At 67.4% G+C, this 10,743-nt stretch overlaps 1 protein-coding gene across 1 annotated transcript in view; it reads left to right on the forward strand.

The window, feature by feature from the left end:
- Positions 1 to 949: 949 nt before the first annotated feature.
- The window catches only part of CUNH16orf58 (chromosome unknown C16orf58 homolog), a gene marked incomplete at its 3' end in the record, with an annotated part of 29,191 nt that continues 19,397 nt past the window's right edge, over positions 950 to 10,743 (forward strand). Inside the window, 1 exon segment of the mRNA XM_021383878.1 lies at positions 950 to 1,271.

The following is a 10,743-nucleotide window of genomic DNA, read 5'->3' on the forward strand; positions in this document are numbered from 1 at the left end:
GGACTGGTTTATACTGGGAGGTGCTGGGAGGGAACTGGGAGGGTCTGGGAGTGAACTGGGAGGGGCTGGTTTGTACTGGGAGGGACTGGGAGGGAACTGGGAGGGGCTGGTTTATACTGGGAGGCGCTGGGAGGGAACTGGGAGGGGCTGGGAGGGACTGGTTTATACTGGGAGGTGCTGGGAGGGAACTGGGAGGGACTGGGAGTGAACTGGGAGGGGCTAGTTTGTACTGGTTTGTACTGGGAGGGACTGGGAGGGAACTGGGAGGGGCTGGTTTATACTGGGAGGCGCTGGGAGGGAGCTGGGAGGGAACTGGGAGGGGCTGGGAGGGACTGGTTTATACTGGGAGGTGCTGGGAGAGAACTGGGAGGGGCTGGGAGGAAACTGGGAGGGACTGGGAGGCACTGGGAGGGAACTGGGAGGAGCTGGGAGGGGCTGGTTTATACTGGGAGGGGCTGGGAGGAAACTGGGAGGCGCTGGGAGGGAACTGGGAGGGGCTGGTTTATACTGGGAGGTGCTGGGAGGGAACTGGGAGGGGCTGGGAGGAAACTGGGAGGGACTGGGAGGGACTGGGAGGGAATGGGAGGAACCGGGAAGAACTGGGAGGGACTGGGATGGCACTGGTGGGGACTGGGAGGGACTGGGAGGCACTGGGAGGGAACTGGGAAGGAACTGGGAGGGTCTGGTTTATACTGGGAGGGAACTGGGAGGAGCTGGGAGGGAACTGGGAGGGGCTGGTTTGTACTGGGAGGAACTGGGAGGGACTGGGGGGGAATGGGAGGGACTGGTTTATACTGGGAGGCGCTGGGAGGGGCTGGGAGGCACTGGGGGGGAACTGGGAGGAGCTGGGAGGGAACTGGGAGGGGCTGGTTTATACTGGGAGGGGCTGGGAGGGAACTGGGAAGGGCTGGTTTATACTGGGAGGGAACTGGGAGGAGCTGGGAGGGTCTGGGAGGGACTGGTTTATACTGGGAGGGAACTGGGAGGAGATGGGAGGGGCTGGTTTATACTGGGAGGCACTGGGAGGGAACTGGGAGGCGCTGGTTTATACTGGGAGGCACTGGGAGGGAACTGGGAGGGACTGGGTTGTGCAGGGCTATACTGGGAGGGGATTGGGTTCTACTGGTCTTTGCTGGTCTGTACTGGTCTATACTGGTCTGTACTGGTTTATACTGGTTTGTACTGGTCTATACTGGGCAGGAGACAGTGGTGAACGCGCTGGGGTTGCTGCTGGCGCTGGTGCTGCTGCCGGTGCTGGAGGGGCGACCATGGTGAGCCAATCAGAGGGCAGGGCTGGGCTGAGGGGTGGGGCTTAGCCTTGGGGGTGGCCAATCAAAGGGCAGGGCCGGGCTGAAGGGCGGGGCTTAGCCGTGTGAGTGGCCAATCGGAGGGCAGGGCTGGGCTGAGGGGTGGGGCTTAGCCTTGGGGGTGGCCAATCAAAGGGCAGGGCCGGGCTGAAGGGCGGGGCTTAGCCGTGTGAGTGGCCAATCGGAGGGCAGGGCTGGGCTGAGGGGTGGGGCTTAGCCTTGGGGGTGGCCAATCAAAGGGCAGGGCCGGGCTGAAGGGCGGGGCTTAGCCGTGTGAGTGGCCAATCGGAGGGCAGGGCTGGGCTGAGGGGTGGGGCTTAGCCTTGGGGGTGGCCAATCAAAGGGCAGGGCCGGGCTGAAGGGCGGGGCTTAGCCGTGTGAGTGGCCAATCGGAGGGCAGGGCTGGGCTGAGGGGTGGGGCTTAGCCTTGGGGGTGGCCAATCAAAGGGCAGGGCCGGGCTGAAGGGCGGGGCTTAGCCGTGTGAGTGGCCAATCGGAGGGCAGGGCTGGGCTGAGGGGTGGGGCTTAGCCTTGGGGGTGGCCAATCAAAGGGCAGGGCCGGGCTGAAGGGCGGGGCTTAGCCGTGTGAGTGGCCAATCGGAGGGCAGGGCTGGGCTGAGGGGTGGGGCTTAGCCTTGGGGGTGGCCAATCAAAGGGCAGGGCCGGGCTGAAGGGCGGGGCTTAGCCGTGTGAGTGGCCAATCGGAGGGCAGGGCTGGGCTGAGGGGTGGGGCTTAGCCTTGGGGGTGGCCAATCAAAGGGCAGGGCCGGGCTGAAGGGCGGGGCTTAGCCGTGTGAGTGGCCAATCGGAGGGCAGGGCTGGGCTGAGGGGTGGGGCTTAGCCTTGGGGGTGGCCAATCAAAGGGCAGGGCCGGGCTGAAGGGCGGGGCTTAGCCGTGTGAGTGGCCAATCGGAGGGCAGGGCTGGGCTGAGGGGTGGGGCTTAGCCTTGGGGGTGGCCAATCAAAGGGCAGGGCCGGGCTGAAGGGCGGGGCTTAGCCGTGTGAGTGGCCAATCGGAGGGCAGGGCTGGGCTGAGGGGTGGGGCTTAGCCTTGGGGGTGGCCAATCAAAGGGCAGGGCCGGGCTGAAGGGCGGGGCTTAGCCGTGTGAGTGGCCAATCGGAGGGCAGGGCTGGGCTGAGGGGTGGGGCTTAGCCTTGGGGGTGGCCAATCAAAGGGCAGGGCCGGGCTGAAGGGCGGGGCTTAGCCGTGTGAGTGGCCAATCGGAGGGCAGGGCTGGGCTGAGGGGTGGGGCTTAGCCTTGGGGGTGGCCAATCAAAGGGCAGGGCCGGGCTGAAGGGCGGGGCTTAGCCGTGTGAGTGGCCAATCGGAGGGCAGGGCTGGGCTGAGGGGTGGGGCTTAGCCTTGGGGGTGGCCAATCAAAGGGCAGGGCCGGGCTGAAGGGCGGGGCTTAGCCGTGTGAGTGGCCAATCGGAGGGCAGGGCTGGGCTGAGGGGTGGGGCTTAGCCTTGGGGGTGGCCAATCAAAGGGCAGGGCCGGGCTGAAGGGCGGGGCTTAGCCGTGTGAGTGGCCAATCGGAGGGCAGGGCTGGGCTGAGGGGTGGGGCTTAGCCTTGGGGGTGGCCAATCAAAGGGCAGGGCCGGGCTGAAGGGCGGGGCTTAGCCGTGTGAGTGGCCAATCGGAGGGCAGGGCTGGGCTGAGGGGTGGGGCTTAGCCTTGGGGGTGGCCAATCAAAGGGCAGGGCCGGGCTGAAGGGCGGGGCTTAGCCGTGTGAGTGGCCAATCGGAGGGCAGGGCTGGGCTGAGGGGTGGGGCTTAGCCTTGGGGGTGGCCAATCAAAGGGCAGGGCCGGGCTGAAGGGCGGGGCTTAGCCGTGTGAGTGGCCAATCGGAGGGCAGGGCTGGGCTGAGGGGTGGGGCTTAGCCTTGGGGGTGGCCAATCAAAGGGCAGGGCCGGGCTGAAGGGCGGGGCTTAGCCGTGTGAGTGGCCAATCGGAGGGCAGGGCTGGGCTGAGGGGTGGGGCTTAGCCTTGGGGGTGGCCAATCAAAGGGCAGGGCCGGGCTGAAGGGCGGGGCTTAGCCGTGTGAGTGGCCAATCGGAGGGCAGGGCTGGGCTGAGGGGTGGGGCTTAGCCTTGGGGGTGGCCAATCAAAGGGCAGGGCCGGGCTGAAGGGCGGGGCTTAGCCGTGTGAGTGGCCAATCGGAGGGCAGGGCTGGGCTGAGGGGTGGGGCTTAGCCTTGGGGGTGGCCAATCAAAGGGCAGGGCCGGGCTGAAGGGCGGGGCTTAGCCGTGTGAGTGGCCAATCGGAGGGCAGGGCTGGGCTGAGGGGTGGGGCTTAGCCTTGGGGGTGGCCAATCAAAGGGCAGGGCCGGGCTGAAGGGCGGGGCTTAGCCGTGTGAGTGGCCAATCGGAGGGCAGGGCTGGGCTGAGGGGTGGGGCTTAGCCTTGGGGGTGGCCAATCAAAGGGCAGGGCCGGGCTGAAGGGCGGGGCTTAGCCGTGTGAGTGGCCAATCGGAGGGCAGGGCTGGGCTGAGGGGTGGGGCTTAGCCTTGGGGGTGGCCAATCAAAGGGCAGGGCCGGGCTGAAGGGCGGGGCTTAGCCGTGTGAGTGGCCAATCGGAGGGCAGGGCTGGGCTGAGGGGTGGGGCTTAGCCTTGGGGGTGGCCAATCAAAGGGCAGGGCCGGGCTGAAGGGCGGGGCTTAGCCGTGTGAGTGGCCAATCGGAGGGCAGGGCTGGGCTGAGGGGTGGGGCTTAGCCTTGGGGGTGGCCAATCAAAGGGCAGGGCCGGGCTGAAGGGCGGGGCTTAGCCGTGTGAGTGGCCAATCGGAGGGCAGGGCTGGGCTGAGGGGTGGGGCTTAGCCTTGGGGGTGGCCAATCAAAGGGCAGGGCCGGGCTGAAGGGCGGGGCTTAGCCGTGTGAGTGGCCAATCGGAGGGCAGGGCTGGGCTGAGGGGTGGGGCTTAGCCTTGGGGGTGGCCAATCAAAGGGCAGGGCCGGGCTGAAGGGCGGGGCTTAGCCGTGTGAGTGGCCAATCGGAGGGCAGGGCTGGGCTGAGGGGTGGGGCTTAGCCTTGGGGGTGGCCAATCAAAGGGCAGGGCCGGGCTGAAGGGCGGGGCTTAGCCGTGTGAGTGGCCAATCGGAGGGCAGGGCTGGGCTGAGGGGTGGGGCTTAGCCTTGGGGGTGGCCAATCAAAGGGCAGGGCCGGGCTGAAGGGCGGGGCTTAGCCGTGTGAGTGGCCAATCGGAGGGCAGGGCTGGGCTGAGGGGTGGGGCTTAGCCTTGGGGGTGGCCAATCAAAGGGCAGGGCCGGGCTGAAGGGCGGGGCTTAGCCGTGTGAGTGGCCAATCGGAGGGCAGGGCTGGGCTGAGGGGTGGGGCTTAGCCTTGGGGGTGGCCAATCAAAGGGCAGGGCCGGGCTGAAGGGCGGGGCTTAGCCGTGTGAGTGGCCAATCGGAGGGCAGGGCTGGGCTGAGGGGTGGGGCTTAGCCTTGGGGGTGGCCAATCAAAGGGCAGGGCCGGGCTGAAGGGCGGGGCTTAGCCGTGTGAGTGGCCAATCGGAGGGCAGGGCTGGGCTGAGGGGTGGGGCTTAGCCTTGGGGGTGGCCAATCAAAGGGCAGGGCCGGGCTGAAGGGCGGGGCTTAGCCGTGTGAGTGGCCAATCGGAGGGCAGGGCTGGGCTGAGGGGTGGGGCTTAGCCTTGGGGGTGGCCAATCAAAGGGCAGGGCCGGGCTGAAGGGCGGGGCTTAGCCGTGTGAGTGGCCAATCGGAGGGCAGGGCTGGGCTGAGGGGTGGGGCTTAGCCTTGGGGGTGGCCAATCAAAGGGCAGGGCCGGGCTGAAGGGCGGGGCTTAGCCGTGTGAGTGGCCAATCGGAGGGCAGGGCTGGGCTGAGGGGTGGGGCTTAGCCTTGGGGGTGGCCAATCAAAGGGCAGGGCCGGGCTGAAGGGCGGGGCTTAGCCGTGTGAGTGGCCAATCGGAGGGCAGGGCTGGGCTGAGGGGTGGGGCTTAGCCTTGGGGGTGGCCAATCAAAGGGCAGGGCCGGGCTGAAGGGCGGGGCTTAGCCGTGTGAGTGGCCAATCGGAGGGCAGGGCTGGGCTGAGGGGTGGGGCTTAGCCTTGGGGGTGGCCAATCAAAGGGCAGGGCCGGGCTGAAGGGCGGGGCTTAGCCGTGTGAGTGGCCAATCGGAGGGCAGGGCTGGGCTGAGGGGTGGGGCTTAGCCTTGGGGGTGGCCAATCAAAGGGCAGGGCCGGGCTGAAGGGCGGGGCTTAGCCGTGTGAGTGGCCAATCGGAGGGCAGGGCTGGGCTGAGGGGTGGGGCTTAGCCTTGGGGGTGGCCAATCAAAGGGCAGGGCCGGGCTGAAGGGCGGGGCTTAGCCGTGTGAGTGGCCAATCGGAGGGCAGGGCTGGGCTGAGGGGTGGGGCTTAGCCTTGGGGGTGGCCAATCAAAGGGCAGGGCCGGGCTGAAGGGCGGGGCTTAGCCGTGTGAGTGGCCAATCGGAGGGCAGGGCTGGGCTGAGGGGTGGGGCTTAGCCTTGGGGGTGGCCAATCAAAGGGCAGGGCCGGGCTGAAGGGCGGGGCTTAGCCGTGTGAGTGGCCAATCGGAGGGCAGGGCTGGGCTGAGGGGTGGGGCTTAGCCTTGGGGGTGGCCAATCAAAGGGCAGGGCCGGGCTGAAGGGCGGGGCTTAGCCGTGTGAGTGGCCAATCGGAGGGCAGGGCTGGGCTGAGGGGTGGGGCTTAGCCTTGGGGGTGGCCAATCAAAGGGCAGGGCCGGGCTGAAGGGCGGGGCTTAGCCGTGTGAGTGGCCAATCGGAGGGCAGGGCTGGGCTGAGGGGTGGGGCTTAGCCTTGGGGGTGGCCAATCAAAGGGCAGGGCCGGGCTGAAGGGCGGGGCTTAGCCGTGTGAGTGGCCAATCGGAGGGCAGGGCTGGGCTGAGGGGTGGGGCTTAGCCTTGGGGGTGGCCAATCAAAGGGCAGGGCCGGGCTGAAGGGCGGGGCTTAGCCGTGTGAGTGGCCAATCGGAGGGCAGGGCTGGGCTGAGGGGTGGGGCTTAGCCTTGGGGGTGGCCAATCAAAGGGCAGGGCCGGGCTGAAGGGCGGGGCTTAGCCGTGTGAGTGGCCAATCGGAGGGCAGGGCTGGGCTGAGGGGTGGGGCTTAGCCTTGGGGGTGGCCAATCAAAGGGCAGGGCCGGGCTGAAGGGCGGGGCTTAGCCGTGTGAGTGGCCAATCGGAGGGCAGGGCTGGGCTGAGGGGTGGGGCTTAGCCTTGGGGGTGGCCAATCAAAGGGCAGGGCCGGGCTGAAGGGCGGGGCTTAGCCGTGTGAGTGGCCAATCGGAGGGCAGGGCTGGGCTGAGGGGTGGGGCTTAGCCTTGGGGGTGGCCAATCAAAGGGCAGGGCCGGGCTGAAGGGCGGGGCTTAGCCGTGTGAGTGGCCAATCGGAGGGCAGGGCTGGGCTGAGGGGTGGGGCTTAGCCTTGGGGGTGGCCAATCAAAGGGCAGGGCCGGGCTGAAGGGCGGGGCTTAGCCGTGTGAGTGGCCAATCGGAGGGCAGGGCTGGGCTGAGGGGTGGGGCTTAGCCTTGGGGGTGGCCAATCAAAGGGCAGGGCCGGGCTGAAGGGCGGGGCTTAGCCGTGTGAGTGGCCAATCGGAGGGCAGGGCTGGGCTGAGGGGTGGGGCTTAGCCTTGGGGGTGGCCAATCAAAGGGCAGGGCCGGGCTGAAGGGCGGGGCTTAGCCGTGTGAGTGGCCAATCGGAGGGCAGGGCTGGGCTGAGGGGTGGGGCTTAGCCTTGGGGGTGGCCAATCAAAGGGCAGGGCCGGGCTGAAGGGCGGGGCTTAGCCGTGTGAGTGGCCAATCGGAGGGCAGGGCTGGGCTGAGGGGTGGGGCTTAGCCTTGGGGGTGGCCAATCAAAGGGCAGGGCCGGGCTGAAGGGCGGGGCTTAGCCGTGTGAGTGGCCAATCGGAGGGCAGGGCTGGGCTGAGGGGTGGGGCTTAGCCTTGGGGGTGGCCAATCAAAGGGCAGGGCCGGGCTGAAGGGCGGGGCTTAGCCGTGTGAGTGGCCAATCGGAGGGCAGGGCTGGGCTGAGGGGTGGGGCTTAGCCTTGGGGGTGGCCAATCAAAGGGCAGGGCCGGGCTGAAGGGCGGGGCTTAGCCGTGTGAGTGGCCAATCGGAGGGCAGGGCTGGGCTGAGGGGTGGGGCTTAGCCTTGGGGGTGGCCAATCAAAGGGCAGGGCCGGGCTGAAGGGCGGGGCTTAGCCGTGTGAGTGGCCAATCGGAGGGCAGGGCTGGGCTGAGGGGTGGGGCTTAGCCTTGGGGGTGGCCAATCAAAGGGCAGGGCCGGGCTGAAGGGCGGGGCTTAGCCGTGTGAGTGGCCAATCGGAGGGCAGGGCTGGGCTGAGGGGTGGGGCTTAGCCTTGGGGGTGGCCAATCAAAGGGCAGGGCCGGGCTGAAGGGCGGGGCTTAGCCGTGTGAGTGGCCAATCGGAGGGCAGGGCTGGGCTGAGGGGTGGGGCTTAGCCTTGGGGGTGGCCAATCAAAGGGCAGGGCCGGGCTGAAGGGCGGGGCTTAGCCGTGTGAGTGGCCAATCGGAGGGCAGGGCTGGGCTGAGGGGTGGGGCTTAGCCTTGGGGGTGGCCAATCAAAGGGCAGGGCCGGGCTGAAGGGCGGGGCTTAGCCGTGTGAGTGGCCAATCGGAGGGCAGGGCTGGGCTGAGGGGTGGGGCTTAGCCTTGGGGGTGGCCAATCAAAGGGCAGGGCCGGGCTGAAGGGCGGGGCTTAGCCGTGTGAGTGGCCAATCGGAGGGCAGGGCTGGGCTGAGGGGTGGGGCTTAGCCTTGGGGGTGGCCAATCAAAGGGCAGGGCCGGGCTGAAGGGCGGGGCTTAGCCGTGTGAGTGGCCAATCGGAGGGCAGGGCTGGGCTGAGGGGTGGGGCTTAGCCTTGGGGGTGGCCAATCAAAGGGCAGGGCCGGGCTGAAGGGCGGGGCTTAGCCGTGTGAGTGGCCAATCGGAGGGCAGGGCTGGGCTGAGGGGTGGGGCTTAGCCTTGGGGGTGGCCAATCAAAGGGCAGGGCCGGGCTGAAGGGCGGGGCTTAGCCGTGTGAGTGGCCAATCGGAGGGCAGGGCTGGGCTGAGGGGTGGGGCTTAGCCTTGGGGGTGGCCAATCAAAGGGCAGGGCCGGGCTGAAGGGCGGGGCTTAGCCGTGTGAGTGGCCAATCGGAGGGCAGGGCTGGGCTGAGGGGTGGGGCTTAGCCTTGGGGGTGGCCAATCAAAGGGCAGGGCCGGGCTGAAGGGCGGGGCTTAGCCGTGTGAGTGGCCAATCGGAGGGCAGGGCTGGGCTGAGGGGTGGGGCTTAGCCTTGGGGGTGGCCAATCAAAGGGCAGGGCCGGGCTGAAGGGCGGGGCTTAGCCGTGTGAGTGGCCAATCGGAGGGCAGGGCTGGGCTGAGGGGTGGGGCTTAGCCTTGGGGGTGGCCAATCAAAGGGCAGGGCCGGGCTGAAGGGCGGGGCTTAGCCGTGTGAGTGGCCAATCGGAGGGCAGGGCTGGGCTGAGGGGTGGGGCTTAGCCTTGGGGGTGGCCAATCAAAGGGCAGGGCCGGGCTGAAGGGCGGGGCTTAGCCGTGTGAGTGGCCAATCGGAGGGCAGGGCTGGGCTGAGGGGTGGGGCTTAGCCTTGGGGGTGGCCAATCAAAGGGCAGGGCCGGGCTGAAGGGCGGGGCTTAGCCGTGTGAGTGGCCAATCGGAGGGCAGGGCTGGGCTGAGGGGTGGGGCTTAGCCTTGGGGGTGGCCAATCAAAGGGCAGGGCCGGGCTGAAGGGCGGGGCTTAGCCGTGTGAGTGGCCAATCGGAGGGCAGGGCTGGGCTGAGGGGTGGGGCTTAGCCTTGGGGGTGGCCAATCAAAGGGCAGGGCCGGGCTGAAGGGCGGGGCTTAGCCGTGTGAGTGGCCAATCGGAGGGCAGGGCTGGGCTGAGGGGTGGGGCTTAGCCTTGGGGGTGGCCAATCAAAGGGCAGGGCCGGGCTGAAGGGCGGGGCTTAGCCGTGTGAGTGGCCAATCGGAGGGCAGGGCTGGGCTGAGGGGTGGGGCTTAGCCTTGGGGGTGGCCAATCAAAGGGCAGGGCCGGGCTGAAGGGCGGGGCTTAGCCGTGTGAGTGGCCAATCGGAGGGCAGGGCTGGGCTGAGGGGTGGGGCTTAGCCTTGGGGGTGGCCAATCAAAGGGCAGGGCCGGGCTGAAGGGCGGGGCTTAGCCGTGTGAGTGGCCAATCGGAGGGCAGGGCTGGGCTGAGGGGTGGGGCTTAGCCTTGGGGGTGGCCAATCAAAGGGCAGGGCCGGGCTGAAGGGCGGGGCTTAGCCGTGTGAGTGGCCAATCGGAGGGCAGGGCTGGGCTGAGGGGTGGGGCTTAGCCTTGGGGGTGGCCAATCAAAGGGCAGGGCCGGGCTGAAGGGCGGGGCTTAGCCGTGTGAGTGGCCAATCGGAGGGCAGGGCTGGGCTGAGGGGCGGAGCTTGACCATGGGTGCGGCCAGAAGGCGGAGCTGGGTGAGGGGCGGGGCTTAGCTGTGGGCGCAGCCAATCAGAGCTTAGAGCTTTATAAGAGGCAGGGCTCTGCCATGGGGTTGGCCAATAAGAGAGTGGGGCTGGCTGAAGGGCGGGGCTTATCTATGGGTGTGGCCAATCAGAGGGCAGAGACGAGGATTAGCCCTAGGGGTGGCCAGTCAAAGAACAGGGATGGAAAAGGGGCGGGGAACAGCCATGGGGGAGACCAATAAGAGGGTAGGACGGGGCTGGGGGGTGGGGCTTAGCTATGGATGTGGCCAATCAGAGGTCAGGGGTGGAGATTAGCCATAGGAGTGGCCAATCAGGGGGACCCTATGGGGTCCTGGAAGGTCATACGGGTTCTGTGGGGTCCTGGAAGCTCTGGCAGACCCTATGGGGTCCTGGAAGGTCAAGGTGGACCCTAAGGGGTCCTGGAAGGTCATGTGGGTTCCATGGGGTCCTGGAAGCTCAGACAGACCCTATGGGGTCCTGGAAGGTCATATGGGTTCTGTGGGGTCCAGGAAGCTCAGGCAGATCCTGTGGGGTCCTGGAAGGTCATGTGGGTTCTGTGGAGTCCTGGAAGGGCATGTGGGTTCTATGGGGTCCTGGAAGGGCATGGTGGACCCTATAGGGTCCTGGAAGGGCATGTGGGTTCTATGAGGTCCTGGAAGGGCATAGTGGACCCTTTGAGGTCCTGGAAGGGTATGGTGGACCCTATGAGGTCCTGGAAGGGCATGTGGGTTCTATGGGGTCCTGGAAGGACACGTGGGTTCTATGGGGTCCTGGAAGGGCATATGGGTTCTATAAGGTCCTGGAAGGGCATAGTGGACCCTTTGAGGTCCTGGAAGGGCACGTGGGTTCTATGAGGTCCTGGAAGGGCATAGTGGACCCTTTGAGGTCCTGGAAGGGTATGGTGGACCCTATGAGGTCCTGGAAGCTCAGCCGAACCCTATAGGGTCCCGGGAAGTGGGGCAGGC

This window comes from Numida meleagris, unplaced genomic scaffold, assembly GCF_002078875.1.
Source record: "Numida meleagris isolate 19003 breed g44 Domestic line unplaced genomic scaffold, NumMel1.0 unplaced_Scaffold636, whole genome shotgun sequence".
NCBI lineage: Eukaryota > Metazoa > Chordata > Aves > Galliformes > Numididae > Numida > Numida meleagris.